The 20,311-nt window shown below is 38.6% G+C and overlaps 1 long non-coding RNA gene across 2 annotated transcripts in view; it reads right to left on the bottom strand.

Annotated features, from left to right (window-relative positions):
• The window catches only part of LOC129035055 (uncharacterized), a 373,137-nt gene that overhangs the window by 276,285 nt on the left and 76,541 nt on the right, over positions 1 to 20,311 (bottom strand). For both annotated transcript variants that reach the window (XR_008502088.1, XR_008502087.1), the window contains exon 3: positions 10,769 to 10,860. This is a non-coding gene — a long non-coding RNA (uncharacterized LOC129035055). The remainder of the gene's footprint in view (positions 1 to 10,768; positions 10,861 to 20,311) is intronic.

Below are 20,311 nucleotides of genomic sequence, written 5' to 3'. Positions count from 1 at the left end.
TTTGATCAGCAATAAGGCTATTTTGCTTTCTTATCATTCTTGTATTCACTGGAGTAGCTCTTTCCATTTTCTTCAATAACTTTTCCTTCATATTCTCTTTTTTTTTTTTTTTTTTTTTGGAGACAGAGTCTTGTTCTGTCACCCAGGCTGGAGTGCAGTGGCATGATCTCGGCTCACTGCAACCTCCACCTCCCGGGATCAAGTGATTCTCCTGCCTCAGCTTCCCAAGTAGCTGGGACTACAGGTGCCTGCCACCACACCCAGCTAATTTTTGTATTTTTAGTAGAGACAGGGTTTCACCATATTGGCCAGGCTGGTCTCAAACTCCTGACCTTGTGATCCACCCACCTCAACCTCCCAAAGTGCTGGGATTATAGGCGTGAGTCATCGTGCCTGGCCTTCCTTTGCATTCTTTTTTTTTTTATATATACTTTAAGTTCTAGGGTACAGGTGCACAACGTGCAGGTTACCTGTTTGACACGAAGGCTCAGCTTTCAACCTGTCTCAGCTTCTGACATGCCTTCCTCACTAAGCCTAATCATTTTGATTGAAAGTGAGAGGTGTGCAACTCTTCCTTTTACATGAACATTTAGAGGCCATTTTAGGGTTATTAACTGACCTAATTTTAATATCGTTATGTTTGAGGAAATAAAGAGGCCCCTGCAAAGGGAGAGAGATAGGAAAATGGTTGGTCACTGTAGCAATCAGAACATACGCATTTATCAATTAGATTGGTTATCGTATGTGGGTGTGGTTTGTGTTGCTCCAAAATTATTACAATATTAACAGCAAAGATCACTGATTACAGATCATCATAACAGATAAAATAATAAGAAAGTTTGAAATATTGTGAGAATTACCAAGATATGAAGATACAAGAAGGAAGCACAAGCACATGCTTTGGAAAAATGGTGCTGATAGACTTGCTCAATACAGGATTGCCATAAATCAATTTGTGAAAAACACAATATATTCAAAGTGCAGTGAAATAAAGTATAATGCCTATTGCTGCTACAATATCCCAAATACCTTTCTTCTGATCAGAAAGTAGCTTCCAAGGAAGCAATTTAGCAAGAAAAAGAAAAGGAAATGTAAGACACCAAGGGAATGTGTCTATTGCTCAGTAGCCAACAACAGACTACCAAACCATGCTAAGACTTCCTAACCTGACCAACTACTTTAGCAATTGACAATGCTAAAGGTTAGCATTTGTCCAAAAAGATTAGTATCATAATTAAATTCAATGGAAAAAATATTTTTGAGTACCAGCTCAAGACTAGACTCTGCTACATAGCACAATTAATAGAGGAATGAGATACAATTCCTGCCTTTATAGCCTGGGACACTTAAATGCAAACTTAAAATGTATAATTTATATAACATAAATATATTTATTTTAAACATTTAATAATTACAAAATATTTTAATAAATGTATTAATAGATATGGTACAGAGGTATAATAAACAAAAGATGGCTCTCCAGAGCTTTTGCATGTGCTGTTTCTCTGCCTGGATCAATTTTCACCCAGTTTCCAAGTAATTCATTTTTTCTCCTCTCTCATACATTTGTTGAAATGTCTTTGTTGATTAGCCTGTTTAAACTGAAACTGCCCAAATCCCCAAGACTGGCATCTTGTAACTTCTTTCTGCTTTATTTTCTTTACAGCACTCATGTGCATTTTTCATTCTGTATATTTTACTTATTGGTTTTGATGACTGTCCTTGTCTCCTAGTGGAATGTAAGCTCCATGAAGGCAGGTTTTTTTTTTTTTAACTGTTTTTTTTTAATAATCATTTCCATATCTCCTAGAATAGTGCCTGGCACATAGAAGTCGTTGGGTAAATATTGGTTGAATTATTCAATGCCTGAAGTAATCAGTTATGCTCAGGAAAGGCAAAGCAAACTTCCTGAAAAGATGGTGTCAAATAGGTTATAAAGAATGAATAAATGTTCACTTTGTTCCCAGTTGACAAACTGGGAAGAAAGCATGTTATGAAAAGAAGGTAGCGTGTGCAAGAATGTGTGAAAGATCACTGCATACTCCAGGAGAGTATGTATTTAGGGTTATTACATGTTTATTACTATTTTCAGAAATAGTTTAATAGGGCAGTTGTCACAAGTTAGAGCTCCAAAAACCGTTGGTACTCTTACAAGCCCTTACAGGCAATGCTTTATTTCACTTTCATACATGTAATTGGAATCTACCACATTTTGCAGATGAGGAAATTGGAGTTCTGACAGGCTACATCTTGCCCAAAGCCACATGGCTAGTAAGTACAAAGATGACAGTTTAGATTTGTTTGGTGGCTTCAAACCATGTTCTTTTCACAGGTAGAAAGCCCTACTGGACTTCTTTGCTGACTCCATCATAAATTAACCAGAGGTACACCTTAATAAAGTGCACGGATGCTTTTCATGGCTTTGAATCTTTTAGGAACATCTTTATAAGGCACATACATCTCAAAGAAACTGGATAGCATACAAAATCTTCATTTATTTAGTATAAAATGATTTGCTTGCAAGTCAAATTAATGCTTCCTCTCCCAGATTCCATTTGTTTATCTGTTTGTCTAAAGACAAACATGAACTCTCTGATATGAGGCCAAAAGTTTCAGCTAAGTCTCCTTTGTCGTTTGCAAGAATTCTTTATGCTATTTTAAAAGAAAAAGAGGAAGGGGAAGTTAGAGAGAGGAAAATATAACTTCTCATTTCAGAACATACTAATCTTGTCTCTCTATAAGGACTGCTATTTGGCATTTGTTTAGCTGGTGCTGATTTGGAAACCAATTGAATATACTGTGTTTATTTCAAACCATTACTTTCCTCTGCCACTCTGTGATTTTTCTGGGGAATATTTGCATTTAGATGCTATCTGTATAAAGTAAGGGATATGACCATAAACAATTTGAAGACAATGAGAAAAAACAGTTAAAGGAAAGTAAAAGAAAATGCAGTTACAAAAGGAAGAAGTGACGAGATAAAATGAAAAAAAGAGGGCTCATTGACTGAGCTTCACATAAAATAATGAAAAATCAAAAGAATAAGGACAAGCCAAAGAAAGAGTAAGGACAAGTCAAAGAAAAAGCAAAGGCAATAAGGGTGCTATTTTTGTATATTAAAACATAATTAATATTCATCACACTCTTTAAAGGGGAAGTGGAAAATTGAGGGAGACAGAAAAGCAAAGGAAAGGAGTGAACAAACGATTCAAGATAATAAGGAGAAAAACAGAGCAAGGGAGATAATTGGAAAGATTGTATGGCCAAGGTCAAAGTATAAGCAGTCCAACTGAATGCTATTTTTGTAATGTTAGAAAGTACTGCCAGAAAAACAGTAATTCATTCACTTATTCATTCTTTCATTCAGCCTGTGTGTGGGGAGTACCCACTGTTTACCAGGTCTTTGTGCTAGATTCAGGGAACATGAAGATGAATAGGCAGTCTTTCTTTCAAGAAAATTAGAATTGGACACTCTGGTTATGATTTAATCCTTTGAGTGGAAGTAAGGCATTCAAAAGTCATTTCATATGACTGAAAAAATTACTTGAATGTGTATATACTTTAAACGTGATTAAATATGATTAAAGATGACACCTTTTGACCTATACCTGTCATTCTGTGAAATCTGTGTATGTCACAGGTTCCAATGACAGAAGGAAGGGGCACAGGATGAGGAAAAATGCTGGGAAGGAAACTTTGTAACTTCTAAAGTTTTTTTAATAATAAGAGCATAGGTCTCACTCAAGTCATATTTTAACAGAATAATGAGTTGCTTGTTTTCTGGGAGTCATTCATAGAACCAGAGGAGACTGGATGAATACATGCATGCATGTCGGGGAAGAATGTATTTTAACATACACAATAGCCGATTACATTGATATTAGTGAAGATCTGAATTATGTTGAAGGTAATTAACAAAAGAGTGAGTCAAAGAGGAAGTGCCGAGTGTTAACAGGTACTCAGTAAAGCAAGCTCTAACTGGAGAAAATGAGTTCTGTGTCAAAGCCCAAAATATTATCTGGAACAGCTTCCTAATCCTCCCTGCATCTTCAGTCTTTGATAATACATGCATCTTTCTTACTGATGCATGATTACTCTGCCTGGGCCACAGATCTGGACTGCCCATAGCAGTCTCCTACTTGATTATTCTCAATGAATTGTGCATTCAAGATCATCCAACACCTGACCCTACCCTCTCTTTCCAATTCTCTCATTTTATCCCTTGGCAAACTGATCATTTCCTAATCATAGGGAGCACCTTACAATTTTCTGTTGCCAAGCTTATGTGTCTTCTGTTCTCTCTGCCTCTTTCTTTCTATCACTTCATGCTCAAATCCAATCCATTCAAGACCCAGTTCAAATGTTACTTTTTCCATTAAATCTTTCTTGATGTTCCCAGATGGAAATAGCCACTTCGATCTCTGAATTCCTATAGCACATCCTGTGTTCTTTGTCCATGGCATTTACTCTGCTTAGGTTAAAGCAATTTATGCTTAGCTCCCTTTCTAGATTATAATCTTTTTAAAGGAAGCACATATTTCTGAGTAAGATTTATAATGCCTAAATGGTGCAAAACCAAACATGTCTATAAATGACTAAATTACAACTGGAAAGAAGATCACATAGGTGGGACTCAATGAAGAGAGTATGATGGCATCAGAAATAGGGGCAAACAGCAGTTGGTAAAGGGTGTGACAATAATTAGGAGATGATTAGTAAGCTGCAAAACTGGTCCTGAAATACCCAGAAATGCTATAATATTGAGCAATACTAGGAACTATCTTAAACTGCCACCATCAAATTTAGAACACAAATTCCATGTAATTAATTCATTTATTAAACAATATCCAATTCAAAAGTTACATTTGTTTTTGTTACTGTATGTTTGTAGAGAAATATTTGCTGAGGTTATCACGTGTGTTTATCCATTTGTGATACATCAAAAAACCTTCATATAAAAGAAACAGTGCATCTGCTCCTAATTTCTCATGTTTGTTTCCTCTCCTTACATCTTTACTTTCATAATTGTATTTGGCATATTTATAAATAAGTCCATCTTTTAAGCCTGGCAGCATTAATTTTATCATACTAGGGAGTCTCCCCATGTATCTCTGACACATTCTAGAGTCAAGGTGATTAGCCCAGCAGGGGTCTGAAGAAGTACTACTGAGACGCTTTTGCAGGGTGCTCAGAAACCCGCACTGCTGGAGTATCATTTTAGTCCCTGCACAACTGTAACCCAAACTTACAAGGTTTGTACATAACTTTTTGTCATATATACAGTAAATGTATACAATGAATTGAATTTCTTAAACAGATACTACAAAGCTGTAGTAGCAAATACTTTATTAAAATGCTAAATAGCATTCAGGTAGATAAGTTTATCTCCTTTAGAATAGTTACCATGACAGGCTGGGCACAGTGGCTCACACCTGTAATCCCAGTACTTTGGGAGGCCGAGACAGGCAGATCACCTGAGGTCAGAAGTTCGAGACCAGCCTGGCCAACATGGTGAAACCCCGTCTCTACTAAAAATACAAAAATTATCTGGGCGTGGTGGCAGGCACCTGTAATCCCAGCTACTCGGGAGGCTGAGGCAGAAGAATCGCTTCAACCCAGGAGGTGGAGTTTGCAATGAGCCGAGATCGTGTCATTGTACTCCAGCCTGGGGGACAAGAGCGACACTTCATCTCAAAAAAAAAAAAAAAAAAAAAGAATAGTTACCATGACAGTATGTATATTCATTCTAGTATTGGAGCCGTTGCTCACAACCTCTCTGCATTCAGAGTCTTTGGGGTTATATAGTTGACCCTATGGAGAAGTTTGGGAATCTTCTCTTTTTCCTTGGCCCTGTGTTTCCATGAGGCAATTTTAGCTAGAGTATAAATTTGGATTGCCTACTCCACTTCAATATCTCTTAGGGAGGAAGGGTGAGTTCCCGTTTGTTAGGTGCCCTTAATTGGTTCATGTTTCCCATTTGGCTGTAATGAATCTAATAAAAACCTGTAAACTCTAGGGACTGTCATCCTATTCTTCTCTCTCCTTCCTGGATTATTGCAGAGCATCTACCCTGGATTGTCCAGGATGTGCACACAGGTCTGATCACCATGAGTAAGGGGCCTTCCCCTGCCCTAGAAGTCTGCTGGTATCCCAGCAGTCAGTGATCTGGTAGGTCATTTGGTCTCATTCTAGGGCTGTTGGATTAGCATGCTTGCATTTCCACAGACCTCGGTTGGCATTAGTACTGTAAATGTAGCAAGTTGCTCTATAAATATCTAACTCTTAACATCCATTTCTACGTTGGTTCCAGGTTCAAGAAGGGGCCGGCCATGGTGGCTCACGCCTGTAATCCCAGCACTTTGGGAGGCCAAGGCGGGTGGATCACTTGAGGTCAGGAGTTCGATACCAGCCTGGCCAAGATGGTGAAATCCCGTCTAAGCTAAAAATACAAAAATTAGCCAGGCATGGTGTTGTGCACCTATAGTCCCAGCTTCTCAAGAGGCTGAGGCAGGAGAATTGCTTGAACCCAGAAGGCAGAGGTTGCAGTGAGCCGAGATCACGCCACTGCACTCCAGCCTGGGTGACAGAGTGAGACTCCGTCCCCCCAAAACAAATAAACAAACAAATAAATAAATAAATTCAGCGAGGGAAGATACAGATGTTATGTATTAGCACCCTGAAACTCCAACAATATTATTTAGATCATTTTTATTCTTAACGAATCTACCTTCTTTTAGGGTGCTTTACATTTTGATACAGCCAAAGATATTTGGTCATTCCTTGGGTACTATGATGGGTGGGGTGGGTAGAATGGTGGGTGGGATGGCTGGTGATAAAATTGAGTGATGCGGTTTATAACCACAAACTAGTGAGATTGGTAGTTTTGTTTGATTCCTTAAACTGGCACTGAATGCAGATTTTTAAAATGAGTTTTGAGTCACAGTGGCATCATTAGCATAGCATCACCTTCACAGCCTCCCAAGGTGATGAGCTGGAATGATAGCATGCATTTGGATGCACAATTCCAATAATCTTATTAAAATATTAATCACAGTACTTCATAATTACACTTGGAACTTAAGAAAAATTGTTGCTAGGTGCTTCAAGGTGCTGCGTTACTGGGCTTGACATCCCTCAGCTATGATTTGGCCTCTCATGAAATTCTTTTTACAATACTGTGCTTTGGCACTTGGCCCACAGGTTTGGTTGAGAAACACTACAAGAAAAGTTTTACTCCTACTTCCCACTCTATTTGTGGCAGCCATATCATTGACAGTATGTTCCATGACATTATACCATGTTCCCCTTCTGAGGGTCTACAAATAAACTCTAGATGAATTTATTACAATATAGAAAAAATAATTCCTGTGTAAGCCAATTTTCTTTATGTTTTTTTCCTGTTGTATTGTATGTTTTTACATCAAAAGGCATTAAGCCCCATTTATAACCAAGTGGAACAGAAATAAATAAATGTAAAGAAGTGAGGGAAAACTGCATTTATCTAAAGGGCTCTTAAGAATATTATTAAATGTGCTTGGAAGAAAACCTATTATAAGTCTCTTGGTGCAGGGGCAAGATCTAAAAGACAAGCTCAAATAAAAACAAGAGCAACAACAACAACCATTTATTTAGCTCTGAAGATGGGTGTAATAGTATATGGAGGGTAAGAGGGTAGATATAAGTGCCTAACTACCTGAGTTAAAATTCCATCTCTGCCTCTTATGGACTGTGTGACTCCCTGGTCCTCAATTTCGTCCTGTGTAACATAAGGATGAAAAACAAAACTACAAAATACTGACCTCATAGTATCACTGCTAGGATTATCATTAAATGCTTACTCTGTTCCAGTTATTGTTCTAAGGGCTTAAATGTCTATCTCACTGCGATGCCATTTCAATTCTATCAGGTAGGTAATATATATCCATTTCACAGACAAGGAAGACAAGGAACAAGAATGTACTTGCAGGAGGTCACATAGACAGCAACTGGTAGTTCACAAAAAGAAAAAAATGATCACTAAATTGCATCCAAGAAAATAATAGGCCGAGTTAGCTCCAGGATTTTGTTTTTTTTGAATGAGGGTATCTATGTTTGAAATAAGAGGAGAGTTGCCCAGGGCAGTAAGTGAGACACCGAGCACTGTGGAGGAGTTCTGAGAAGACACGTGTGTCTTCTCTCAGAAACATGAGAGTTCAGAATTGTCAGATGACACAGTGCTAAAGATGGTTTGTGCTGAGTGTGCAATGTTCTTCAGTGAATGTGCAGAATATTGAATAAAAGTCTCAGTTGTCATTCCCCTACTAGCATACTTACATACCCATGCCATTTTCATGGCATCATGGTAGGACTGAGTTTACAGTTGGCCCTTGAACGATATGTGTTTGAACTGCACAGGTCTACCTATATATGGATTTTTTTTTCAATTAAAGTCATACCTAGTATGCCTGCCTCTCTTGACTCCCTTTCCATCCCCTCTACTTCTTGTGCCTCTGCTGCCTCTGAGATAGGAAGATCAACACCCCCTCCTCTACCTTCTTCTCCTCAGCCTATTCAATGTGAAGTTGATGAGAATAAAGACCTTTATGATGATCCACTTCCACTTAATAAATAGTAAATATATTTTCTCTTCCTTGTGATTTTCTTAAATACATTTTCTATTCCCTCTCTTACTTTATTGTAAGAATACAATATAGAAGACATATAATATATACAATACATGTTAATTGACTATGTTATTGGTAAGGCTTCCTGTCAACAGTACGCTATTAGTAGTTAAGTTTTGGAGGAGATAAAGTTGTATGCTTGTTTGTTTGGTTACTTGTTTGTTTTTTTATTGTGCAGGGGTTGGTGTCCCCTAATACTTGCATTGTTCAAGGGTCAACTATATATCCCGCCCAATAATTTTTGAATTGTTCACATTGTTTAGGTCAACAGGATGTTATTACATGTGATGTAAGCAAAAGTTTAATGTGCTAATGTAGTTGCTTTTGTCATCACCATGGAGAGAACATATCCCAGGTAGCCACAGCTCCTCCAGCCTGCAGTTCAGAATGAGACACATCAATTAGACCTGCTACTGGATCCAAGCCCTGTCAGTTCACAGTCTGAAGCAGAACTTCCCAGCTGACCCTCAGATGTGTGAGTAAATAAATGTGCTTTAAATAAAATAAATACATATAAATAAAATAATATATCAAAATAAAATAAATTTTAAAATAAATAAAAATTTAAAAATATGTAAATAACATTAAATAATTTAATTAAATATGCTTTAAATAAAAATACTTCTATTTGTAAGTGCAATGACTTTTGGCACCAAGTACCTGTAGTTAGGACAGACTTCACAGGTGAAGGGCACAGTCCTCTTTAAAACAGCCTTCACTTCAGACACCAGCCACAAGGTTAGGAGTCCCCAGGCCACTCTCACTTTTGGCCAACTGGCTACAAATCCACGCGCTCCCACTTCCTCTCAGATTCATTAATTTGCTAAAATGACTCAAAAAACTCAAGAAAGAACTGTACTTATAATTGTAGCTTTCTTATAGCAAAAGAATACAAATCAGAACTAGCTAAATGTATTGACACAGAGCAAGGTCCGAGAGGCTCCCACATATGGAAGCCCCATTGTCCTCTCTTCATGGAGTCCAGAGTTTCCTTTCTGGCACATCGTTTTTTGACAATGCTCAGAATATTGTCAACCAGGGAAGTTTACTTAAGCTTCTGTGTCCTAAGTATGAGTGACTGAATCATCCCCATGTCACTCAATCTACAGTCAGCCTCCTCTCCCAAGAAGCCAGGATATTATCATATAGCTCAAAACTCAACCATCCAATCATATGGTTGGTCTTTCCGGCATGGCCAATCTCCCCTCTGAGTGAACTCTCAGGGCCCATCATGAATAACAAAGACACTTCTATGGCTCAAGAAATCCACAGGACTTAAAGGCTACCACCCAGGAACTGGGGACAAAGGCCAGTGAAATTCTTCATTACAGAGTAAGCCACTGAATCTTTGGTGTGGTTTGTTATGCTACATTATTGTGGCAATAATTGACTTCTACCAAATGTCCATTACAAAAAAATCACCACATGCCATGCTACTTTGAATTTTTTATGAAAAATATCAATGGAGATGAGGAAACAGATGACAAGATGATCACATATTTGGGTCTCATATTTAAATAGATGAATACCCACAACTATTTTAAAATACGTTGAGCTTGAACTCTCATTCTAGAGAAAAATATTGAAAGGATGGCTTTTGTGTTCTATAATCTGCTATATTTTATCTGTCTCCCTTCCTCTGATGTAAGCCTTGAGATTTCTTTGGGCTAAGGATGAAATTTGTACTCTTGATAAAAACTTTTTCTCATTAAGGGATAGTTATCATTACTCATCATGACATTAAATTAATGTTAAAGAGGAAATAGTTTATTCCAAATTCAAGTAGGGTAGTTATCTAATTAGTACTAACATTAGTATTAATTAGTTAGTATTAGTACTAACTAGTGCTGACATTGAATGTTAGTACTAATTAGCTAGTTATCTATCTAATTAGATTTATCTAATTAGTACAAACATTCAATGTTCTAGAATATGCTTTACCTGAGAGTTTTGAAGACTCACCCCTAAAGTGTCACTAGTGATTCTTCTTTCCTTAATGCATCTAGAGACATAGCTAAATATGGTTTCATTTTAACTTTCACAGATATAGTTTAGTGGCAAAAAAAAAAAATCTCAAAAAACAAAATATAGGATTTCTAGCCTACCTGTCAAGAAATTCATCATAGAGGCTCTGTTCCTCATGTGCTGTGTGACTTTGAGCAAGTCACTTCTCTTCACTAGACTCCAAATTTTTCATCTGTAAAATAAGAAAGACCAGCAGATCTCTGAGTTTCCTAACAGGTCAATAAATTCCATTTCTCTCTGAATTACCAGTGTGACCTTGGGTGAATCATTTAACATCTTTAAGCCTGACTTTCTTCATATCTCCTCCTGCACACTCCCTCATCCCAATTAATGGCAAATGCACCCTTAGAGTCATCCTTGACTCCTACCCTCATACCCCACATTTAATCCATCAGTAAACCCTGTGGGTGGAAACTTCAAAATATACTCAGAATCCAACCATTTCTCATCATTGCTACATCATGTTCAAAGCTACTATTGTCTCTGGTCTAAAAAATTACAATATAAAAATATGATGAGAGTTTTATATGCATTTTTGGCACTAATCTTTAAAATCATCTTTTTATTTTGCACTAGGTCTTTTTGCAAAAGTCTTTAGTGTGTTTTGTAAGACTACATCTCAATTTGGACTAGCTATATTTTAATTGCTCAATAGCCACATGTGATTAATGGCTACTGTATTGTGCAGCATAGGTCTAAAGTCAAAGAACATTCTCCTGCCTAATTAATGTCCTTATTTTAATATTCCAAACAGAACTCCTTGCCTCAAATTCAGTTTAATGTTCTAGTGGGTTATCACCACCAGCAATAACACCCCTATACCCTTGCTTCTGCCAGTCTCTTCTCATTTTATTTCTCTCTCCTTGGGACTTATCTGCTATTCTTCTCCAAATTGATTCTTGCAAAAGTGCTCATGACTAATAATAACTTGATATATCCCCTTATTTATTCAGCAATCCTTTACTTAGCCTCTGCCACCAGCCATAAAGTGTTATTTTCCCCAGACAACTGCTTACATAAAGAAGAACCCTGGGGATACTCAACTGCTACCCAACAGGATGAATGGGTCTCTAATGGTAAGATTCACTATGGCTGTACTGTTGAGTTAGGGGTCAGGGCAATAAAAAAGAGAATAATTTAAGTCATAGGTAGATGTTTTTCTTGTTCTTTATTGTCATAAAAATAGTTGTTTTCTCTATGTATGCATCAAGAGTTAAGACAGATGTTCCTTTTCTTTTCCCATTCATTTATTAGTTCGTAATCTACTGGTCACCATTTATCAAGCAGTAAGCACTGCAAAAAGAGAGTTATATGTTCTTCATCCTTGTCAAACAAGGAAATTAGAATGATTTCTCTTGATGACTTCTCAAGCTGCCATCCCATCTTGCTAAAATGCAGGTGCAATGAGAAATTTTATTTAGGTTACATACATACTTACTTATATACCATGCATGATTTAAGTGGGCATTTTACTGCAACTTCTTTCTAAATTCTTAAAGCAAATTGAGTTGCCAAAATGCTAAAAAGTCATTTTACCAAGTGTTGAAGTGTAAAAGTCATCTGGAAACTTTTTTTCCTTCCCTGGTATTTCAGAATCATTGGGTGATAGAATCTGAGGAGACCCTTAGAGATCATCTAGCCCCAGGCTCTTGTTCCATAAAAAATCTCTGCAGGTCCAAAGAGGATAAATGGCTTTTCTAAGAACAAAGAGTTGTAAGGGATGGTACTGGGACTGAAATTTTATACTTGTTTTTGTTATGTTTAGCTCTTTCTACAAAGAAAATATGAACAGGTCTGTCTTTCTCTTTTTACTCTTGCTCCTGTGAGAATTACATAATATTGAGGGCATGGTGGATTCCTGCCCTAAAAATGTGGGTTATATGCAAGCAACCAAGAAGCCCTCCAAAGATATATTGCATTACACCCTTTCCCATAGGCATAAAAGAGGTTGTGAGGTCAAAAGAGAGAATCTCAGGTCGAGACACAGGAGGGCACCAAATTATCTCTTTGCACTGGAATTATCTATCCACTTCCGTGGTGGAGAAAAAGCTACAGTTGACTTATATGCTTGAGGGTGAATACAGAAAGATGGAACTTCTCACAATACTGATTTGCTGATATGGTTAGGCTGTGTCCCCACCCAAATATCATCTTGAATTGTAGTTCCCATAATCCCACCTATCATGGGAGAGACCCAGTGGAAGGTAACTGAATCAAGGGGACAGTTAACCCCATGCTGCTGATAGCGAGTGAGTTCTCACAAGATCTGATGGCTTCATAAGGGGCTTTTCACTCTTTTCCTTGGTACTTCCTTTTCCTGCCACCATGTGAAGAAGGATGTGTCTGCTTCCTTTCTGCCATGATTGTAAGTTTCCTGAGGCTTGTATTCCTGAGGCTTCCCCAGTTGTATTAGTCCATTTTCACTCTGCTGATAAACACATACCTGAGACTGGGCAGTTTACAAAGGAAAGAGATTTAATGGAGAACTCACAGTTCCACATGGCTGGGGAAGCCTTATAATCATGGAGGAAGGCAAGGAGGAGCAAGTTGCATCTTACATGGATGGTGGCAGGCAAAAATAGAGAGCTCGTGTAGAAAAACTCCCATTTTTAAAACTGTCAGATCTCGTGAGACTTTTCACTATCATGAGAACAGCACAGGAAAGACTTGCCTCCATGATTCAATTACCTCCCACCAGGTCCCTTTCACAACAGGTGGGAATTCAAGATGAGATTTGGATGGGGACACAGCCAAGCTATATCACCAGCCATGTGGAACTGTGAGTCAATTAAACCTCTTTCCATTATAAATTACCCAGTCTTGGGTGTGTCTTTATTAGCAGTGGGAGAACAGACTAATATAGTAAGTTGGTAGCAGGTAGTGGGGTGCTACTATAAAGATACTCAAAAATGTGAAAGCAACTTTGGAACTGGGTAACAGGCAGAGGTTGGAATAGCTTGGAGGGTTCAGAAGATGATAGGAAAATGTGAGAAAGTTTGGACCTTCCTGGATACTTGGAGGGCTCAGAAGACAGGAAGATGTGGAAAAGTTTGGAACTTCCTAGAGACTTGTTGACTGGCTTTGATCAAAATGCTGATAGTGATATGGACAATAAAGTCCAGAGAGAGATGGTCTCAGATGGAGATGAGGAAACTTTGGAGAATGGGAGCAAAGGTGACTTTTGTTATGCTTGAGCAAAGAGAATGGCAGCATTTTGCCCCTGCCCTAGAGATCTGTGGAACTTTGAACTTGAGAGAGAGAATTTAGAGTATCTGGCAGAAAATATTTCTAAATGGCAAAGCACTCAAAAGGAAACAGAGCATAAAAGTTAGGAAAATTTGCAGCCTGATGATGTACTAGTAAAGAAAAACCCATTTTCTGGGGAGAAATTCAAGCCTGCTGCAGAAATTTACCTAAGTAACAAGTTTCCACAAAACAATGGGGAAAATGTCTCCTGGTACGTCAGAACTGTTTGTGGCAGCCCTTTCCATCACAGGCCTGGAGGCCTAGGAGGAAAAAATGGTTTCCTGGGCCAGGCCCAGGGCCTTGTTGCTGTGTGCAGCCTAGGGACTTGGTGCTTTGCATCCCAGCCACTCCAGCCATGGCTAAAAAGGGCCAAGGTACAGCTCGGGCCATGGCTTCAGAAGGTGCAAGCCCCAAGCCTTAGCAGCTTCCACATGGTGTTCAGCCTGCAGGTACACAGAAGTCAAGAATTGAGGTTTGGGAATCTCTGCCTGGATTTCAGAGGACGTATGGAAATGCCTGGGTATCCAGGCAAAAGTTTGCTGCAGGGAGAGAGCTCTCATGGAGAACCTCTGTTATGGCAGTGCAGAAGGGAACTGTAGGGTCAGTGCCCTCACACAGAGTCCCACTGGGGCACTGCCTAGTGGAGCTGTAAGAAGAGGGCCACTGTTCTTCAAATCCCAGAATGGTAGATCCACCAATAGCTTGCATTGTGCACCTGGAAAAGCTGCAGACACTCAACATCAGCCTGTGAAAGCATCCAGGAGGGGAGCTGTACCCTGCAAAGCCACAGGAGCAGAGTTGCCCAAGGCCAAGGGAGCCCCCGTCTTGTATCAGTGTGACCTGGATGTGAGACATGGAGTCAAAGGAGATCATTTTGGAACTTTAAGGTTTAATGACTGTCCTACTGGATTTTGGACTTGCATGGGGCCTGTAGCCCCTTCACTTTGGCCAATTTCTCCCATTAAGAACAGGTGTATTTACCCAATGCATGCACCCCCATTGATCTAGGAAATAACTAACTTGCTTTTGATTTTACAGGCTCATGAACAGAAGGGGTTCGCCTTGTCTCAGATGAGACTTTGGACTTGGACTTTTGAGTTAATGCTGGAATGAGTTAAGACTTTAGGGGACCATTGGAAAGGCAAGGTTGTGTTCTGAAATGTGAGGACATGAGATTTGAGAGGGGCCAGAGGCAGAATGATATAGTCTGGCTCAGTGTCCCCACCAAAATCTCATTTTAAATTGTAGTTCCCATAATCCCCATGTGTCATGGGAGGGACCCAGTGGGAAGTCATGGGGCTGTTACCCCCGTGCTGCTGTTCTTGTGATAGCGAGTGAGTTCTCATAAGATCTGATGGTTTTATAAGGGTCTTTTCCACCTTTTGCTTAGCACTTCTCCTTCTTGCCACCATGTAAGAAGGACATGATTGTAAATTTCCTGAGGCCTCCCCAGCCATGCAGAACTGTGAGTCAATTAAACCTCTTTCCTTTATAAATTACTCAGTCTTGGGTCTGTCTTTATTAGCAGCATGAGAGTGGACTAACACACTTGCATTCTTAAAGCCTTGAGCTATAGAAAGGAAACACAGGCCAAGTGTCCACAGGTAGAAACAATTTGCTGAGGTCAGAGGCCCTTCTGCCTTATGGCAAATCTTCAATAGTCCAAGATCCAAGAAAACTGTGACAGTTTGTATTTTCACAAAGTGATTCTTTAGAAGAGATCAGGAAAAGTTGATGCAGAGGTTTTACTGAACCACAATGATTTTTCACCTTTGTTTTAAACTTTTCAGCCAGAGTCACTTGCCAATAGCCTCAGGAAAATATAAGATGAATGTCCATCTGTTCAGAAACCTACAGAATCATCTGTTTTCATGAAGATAGGACTCTTGTCAGCACGTCATCTTGCATCATATAATTCACCCTCTTCATCCTCCAGCTGATTTAAGCAGTATTTCAATTGGTGACCCTCAAATCCCATTAATGAGTTTGATATTCCTTCCTGCTATGCCAGTTCTTCATTTGTCTGAGAGGTGGTGAGGAGAAATGAAATGTTACCCGACATATCTGTTCTATAGCAAGAGGAGATAATTGAGACTCCAGAGCAAAACCATAGCCTTGCTTTGAAAGGGAAGCAAGCTTCAATAACATGTGTGCAATTCAGAGTCACAAATATTCAACAAAGTCAAAGGTCTTTATTTTTGATGGTTATCATGGAGAGAATAAAAAGAGCTCTGAGTTAGCCAGTGGAATGAGAAGTAGACAGAGACCAGCCTGGGTATCTCAATTAGCAATTAGGAACACGGTGTTTCAGTTCACAGTCACTGTGGAGCACTTTGTTAAGCTCTGGAAGATGCTATGTAAAATAAATTTATCTAGGACCAAGATATAATTTGTCCTTCCACACTATTGCCTGCCAAACAGTACAGCTAACTTCAGAAAAAATGAAAATCCTAGGAATACACAATATTGCATTCATATCACAGTATTAAAACAACCAGGAACTGGACTACCCAGGCTTAACCATTGTTCTACTATTGGATGAGTCATGGGGAAGGCATTGACCCAGATCAGAACTGTAGTTCTAATGAATTCTACCTTTTAACTAAATATGTTGTTTATAGTATCCTATAAGATTATGTTTCTTATTTCACCCATGGAGATTAACCAAAAAAAAAAAAAATCGTAACAACTAAAAATTGTAGAGTCCTCTAGAGTTGACAAAGCATTTTTTCCTATATCTTACTTAATCATTTCAACAACCTGTGAGATTAATGTTATTATTTCACATTAAAGGCATAGAGACAGAATAAAGCAAAACTAAGTGCAAAACTAAGTGCAAAACTAAGACATGAAGAGGGTGAACAATTTGTATAAGTATACACAATAAGTTGGTGAAGTCGGGGCTCAAATCCTTTTTTCAGGTAGGTATAGCCACAGGCTCTTGGGGTTTCAATGTAAGTATTGGTCTTCTGGTAATATGCTCAGTTCAAGTGGTGTAATCTTATTGATGCCTATACACATCTACTAAATAAAAGTGATGTTTCTGCCTTCTTGTTTCCCATAGGAATCTCCTTATGTGTCTGTAATATAGTTTGCCGTGTGAATATCTATTTTCCCCATTGGGTTGTTAGCTCCTTGCAGTCAGGGACTATGGCTTATTCATTTTTACATTCCTCCCTTTCCTCAGAGCCTAGCACAATGCTTATCCACAAAATAGACCTTCAAATATTTGTTGAATTACGTTGAATTAGTTGCTGTAGTAAAGTTTATAATGACCTAAGGCATGTTGCCAAATGATGCTTGCTTGAATTTCTTCCAAGACCAAAAAAGAGATACCTAATTGTGCCCTTCAGGTGGGAGGAGATGCTATATTCTATTTTGAATAAAAAGAACTTTAAAAACTGATTTAAGAACCATAATTATGACGAACTACGGAGACCCTTAGTGGTGGCAGCACTTTCTGCATTATAAACTTAAGTACCTGAAAACATTTTAGAGAGGGAGAGCTAGAGAGACTTTTGTAGCAGCAAGCAAAATGCAGCAGTTTTACAGGATAAATCCTCTCTGCTTTCCAGAGTTTTGTCTAGGAAGAGCCCATCATCTATCCATCTACTCTGGCACAATGGATTACACTGACCTGCTGATGTCATAGGATCTGTCAACATCTATCAGAAGACTTTAGAAGAAGTTCTAGTGAATGGAAATAGTCTTCTCTTGGCTTCACACACATTCTAAGACAAAGGCTGGTGGAAAACTTGAACATTTCCACAGAGGCCAGGATGAGAACATATGTGCACTCGTGGGATTTGAGGAATGAGGGAGGGAATAAAATCATCATATGAGAAAGTGATGTAAAAATTGGGGATGAGTACCCTGAAGGTAAGAAAACTCAAAGAAGATATTCAGGTGGCTTTTGACAGGGCATAGGTATGACTACTACACGCAATATACTATCATGTGCGATAACCATGATTAATGGTAGCTCTTGGACCTGAAAGAGCAATAGCTAGCATATCACATACTCATATACCCTTATAATTTTGTTCTTACTCTACCTAACATCTTCTGTCTCTCCCATAAAGATTCAGTTCATATATAACACCTTCTCTGTGAAAGGTCCCTGATTCCCCACACAGTATTAATTGTCTTCATGGTAGTTTTTACAGACTGCTCATTTTGCACTTACCACACTCTTACTTAGTTTTTCTGTCTACCTAACTATCTCCTTCACTAAATTGTGAGCCTAGGATGGGATATAAAAGATATGGTTATTTTATCTTTGTGTGTACAGTACTTAGTACAGTGTTGAGAGTGTACTAACTGCTTAGTGAGGGTTAAAGGAAATAATAGAAAGAGAGAAAGGTGAGGAAAAAAGAAAAGAGAGGGGATTCGTTAGGAAGGGAATTGTGTACTGGAGCTATAGTGTAACACACAATTGAGCTATAACACTCATGTATCTGAGTATAGGGAGAGAATTCAGTAGTGCTGCACAGAGAATGGCGTGGTACTGTCAACTGGCCAGCACCCAGAGGTAAATAATTCTACTATAGAAAACGATTTTGCATTGCCCTATTTTAATGTCTCTAAGCTCAGAGAAAATTGTGTTTCTACTGAAAGATTCCAGCTGTTCCCAGAGAACATGACCTCAGTGCACTCTGGTTAAAGAGGCAAAGAGCTGCAGCATCCAGCAGACCCAGGAGTCAACCTTCCAAGCCTAGGATCTTCAGGGACTAATTCTAAAAGAACTGATATAAGAAGCGGTGCCCCATAGCAGAAAGCAGAAAGCAAGAGTGGCTTGAAATGCCCACAAAGGACTGTAGAACAGACCAGAACAAAAGGGAGACAATATTGTTGCTTATACTAGTTAAACATTGTCACCAATTTGCTAGTGAAGAGAAAGCAGAGTTTGATATCAGAACAGTTGATAACCCCTTATGTGACTTGTTTTGGGTATGTGGAATAAACAGTATACAGTTCTCAACATAGAGATGAGTTCAGTCATCCTCATCAAAGCTTTTTCTGTACAATGCTTCAAGTTAACATACCTATCTAAATATTATTATCTGTAATAAAAGTAGAGATATAGCTGGACAGGATGAAATCTACCTCAAGATGGAAATCAAGATTTTGATGCTCTCTTTTGATCAGACAAGTAAGCAATTACCCTTCAAGAACCTTCTAATAAAACCATCTCCTGTGATTGTGTAACATATACAAGAAGACCTTCAATAGCAATCTCTCTGCTTGTATTATCAGATTTGCTTTTGTATTCCTGTTCATGAACTAGTACATTAACACTGACATTCTGATTCTACTCTGTGACACTACCTGGTCTTTTAGCAATGTGAGGTTGAACTTCCTGGCTCTATAACTTGCTGTGCCCAATATTTGGCTGAATCTCAGGACAGAGGTTCTAGATCTCAGGCCATTCTTGCAGCTTCTAGCTTCATTGGCAACCAACGTTTTCCACCATGGGTTTGTTACATCAGTGACTGGATATACAACAGGTCTTCTCAAAAGTCTCAAGTACAGGAAGAATGTATTTCCTCTTTATAAATTGAAAACAAGTCTCCTGAAGATGCTTTGGAAAGCATAAAAAGTGTTTTTTTTTTCCAACTTGTTGAATTTCAAAAGCATCCCTGACACAAATTTCTGTTTCCTCATCACCCTTTAAGGAAATAAATATCATTGTTCAGGTTTCCTGCTCTGTGAAACAGCAGCCCAGAGAGGGTAAGCGAAGTGCGTCAGATGCACAACTAGTCAATTGCAGAAGGGCTGATGTTTCTAATACAAGTTGTGAATACCTAGGTCTTCAAATAATTATGACAGTCTTCTAGGTAAAGTTACACAACTCTCAAAGATGCTGCCTAATAACTTTTATAAACTTTTTTTATGTTGAAAGAGTGTATTTTTCAAATGCCACCTACAGTCATGGTTTCACGGTTTTAAAAAGCACTGTACCCCTTATTGCAGCTATGGTCATCAAAATCATTTTTAAAACATAAGCTTACTTTTTAACAACAATCACCGAATTACAGTTTGTCAATGGAAAGTTGCAAGCCCAATCATTTCAGTGCAAAAAGTCTGATGTTCTAATCCCAAAGAGATGGAGGAGGTGTTATTAGCCTTGGTCTGTTGTTCATAGTTCTTGTGTCATGAGATAGTTGTGTGACAATGTTAAGAAGCCAGCGTTGAAAACTTACTGAAGGACTGAAGGAACACAAATGGTTATGTGGAGGAGGTGGGGATAGATGAATGTCCTCAAATCTCCATTCAGCCTTCATAGAATCCTCTGCAAGTGTCTGACTGTGCTGGTTGTAAAGTCAAGATTCCACAAGGTTCATTAAAAAAATGGCTGCACAGATGTCAGTGTTTTT

Source organism: Pongo pygmaeus, chromosome 3 (assembly GCF_028885625.2).
Source record: "Pongo pygmaeus isolate AG05252 chromosome 3, NHGRI_mPonPyg2-v2.0_pri, whole genome shotgun sequence".
In the NCBI taxonomy this organism is placed as follows: domain Eukaryota; kingdom Metazoa; phylum Chordata; class Mammalia; order Primates; family Hominidae; genus Pongo; species Pongo pygmaeus.
Note: the sequence above shows the minus strand (reverse complement) of the source record. Positions and strands in the feature narration are given on the sequence as shown.